Source organism: Chrysochloris asiatica, unplaced genomic scaffold (assembly GCF_000296735.1).
Source record: "Chrysochloris asiatica unplaced genomic scaffold, ChrAsi1.0 scaffold00356, whole genome shotgun sequence".
NCBI lineage: Eukaryota > Metazoa > Chordata > Mammalia > Afrosoricida > Chrysochloridae > Chrysochloris > Chrysochloris asiatica.
The window spans coordinates 1,837,801-1,839,606 of record NW_006408874.1 but is presented as its reverse complement, the minus strand read 5'-3'; the positions used below and the strand labels follow the sequence as shown (position 1 = coordinate 1,839,606).

The following is a 1,806-nucleotide window of genomic DNA, read 5'->3' as shown; positions in this document are numbered from 1 at the left end:
GGTTCCGACTCGATGGCACCTGACGACAACAACAACTTTTCTATTGGAGTCCTGGTGTGATGCTGTGGGATAAAGCACTGGACCACAAGGTCAGTTTGAACCACAAGTTTGGTGTTACAACTTAACCAGTCACTCCTTGGAAACTCTATACAGGGTCACTATGAGTCGGCATGTACTCTATTGACTATAGTCACAAGTCATGTTAGGTAGGACTAAGAGATAGCCTAAGGGATATCCTGGATTCCACACATATTCTTCTTTGCCTCCATTGTTGTTGTTATTGTTAATTGCCTTTGAGTCAGTCCTGAACCATAGCAACCCTGTATAGGATTCCCAAGGAGCAGCTGGTGATAGCTTGAACTGCTGACCTTACAGTTCAGACCAACTTTGCAGTCCAGCGCATTAGCCCAGAGCACACCCCACCAGGACTCCTTACCTCCATTATATATCAATCTGATTTCCTCTTGGTAATCAGTATCAGTCACACCACTTAGTACAGTAACTCCTTTCTTTACCTGTTGATCCAGAGACATGAAGATCCCACTTTAACATCCAGTTCAATAGAATCAGTGTTGTGTCTCCAGGTTGTAATATTTTTCTTTTTGAAATTATAACACCCAGACCTGAAGAGGATAGGGTTGTAGGGACAGGAAGCAAAAAGTTTGGAGTGGGATACCCGGAGTAGCAGTGAGTGGTGCCACTCCCATTTCCATCTCTGTTACTGGACCATGAATCCTGGCTATTGGAGAAACGTGTTATATACTGGCTGCTGCTTTAGAGCATATGCAGCCTCCTGGAGAACATTGCCCTAATCCTGCAAGGTATTACCATGTAGCGGTCACCATAATTGTGTTTTTAGAAGGCTAGTCCATTTTTCTATCAAGCCAGCTGCTTCAGGATTATGGGCAACATGGTAAGACCAGTGCATTTCAGTGAGTGTTTGCTGTGAAGTGAGTCCTGTGATCTGAGACTACTGTGTGGAATACCATGACAATGGATAAGGTACTCAGTAAGTCCCTGATTGGTCGTTTTGGCAGAGGAGCATACAGGGAAGGCAAAACTGTATCCCAAGTAAGAATAAAACACTGCCCTTTCCTCGTGTGGCACTGGAGGATAAACATTGGACTGTGAACCACAATATTGATGGTTCAAACCCACTAGCTGCTCCTATACAGGTTGCTCCTATACTGACTGGATGGTACTTAACAACAACAACTTCCCATGATGGGAGTGGCCTGATGTACTACTCAACCTGCCAGCAGGTTTCTGGCTAATCGCCCTGAGGGATGGTCCCATATCTCAGACTCAGGGTTGGTCTTTTTTGCTGGTAGATTGGGCACTCAGCAGTGGCTGTAGCCAACTCAGCTTTTGTAAGTAGACATACTTGCTGCTGTGCATACATAACCTCTATTCCTGCCACTGGGCCTCTTTGCTTGTGATACCATTGAGCAAATAACAGTACCATGGACTGTCAGAAGAACAAACAAATTGGTCTAGGAATAAGTGCAGCCAGAATGCTCCTTAGAGGCCAGGATAGAGAGGCTTCACCTCTCATACTTTGAACACATTGTAACGATGGACTAGTCCCTGGAGTAGGACATCCTGTTTTATAAAATGGATGGTCTGTGGAAAAGAGAAAAACTCCCAGTGAAATGGATTGATAAAGTGGCAAAACAATGCGCTCACATGTAGCAGCAATTGTGAGGATGGTACAGTACGGGGCACTGTTTCCTTCTGTTGTGCTATGAGTTCACCAGGAATCAGAACCGTCTCAACAGTACCAAACAACAACTTTCAACAGCAGTG

The 1,806-nt window shown here is 44.8% G+C and overlaps 1 pseudogene; it reads right to left on the bottom strand.

Moving 5' to 3' along the window:
* The window catches only part of LOC102815549, a 13,768-nt pseudogene extending 13,235 nt beyond the window's left edge, over positions 1-533 (bottom strand).
* Positions 534-1,806: the final 1,273 nt, after the last annotated feature.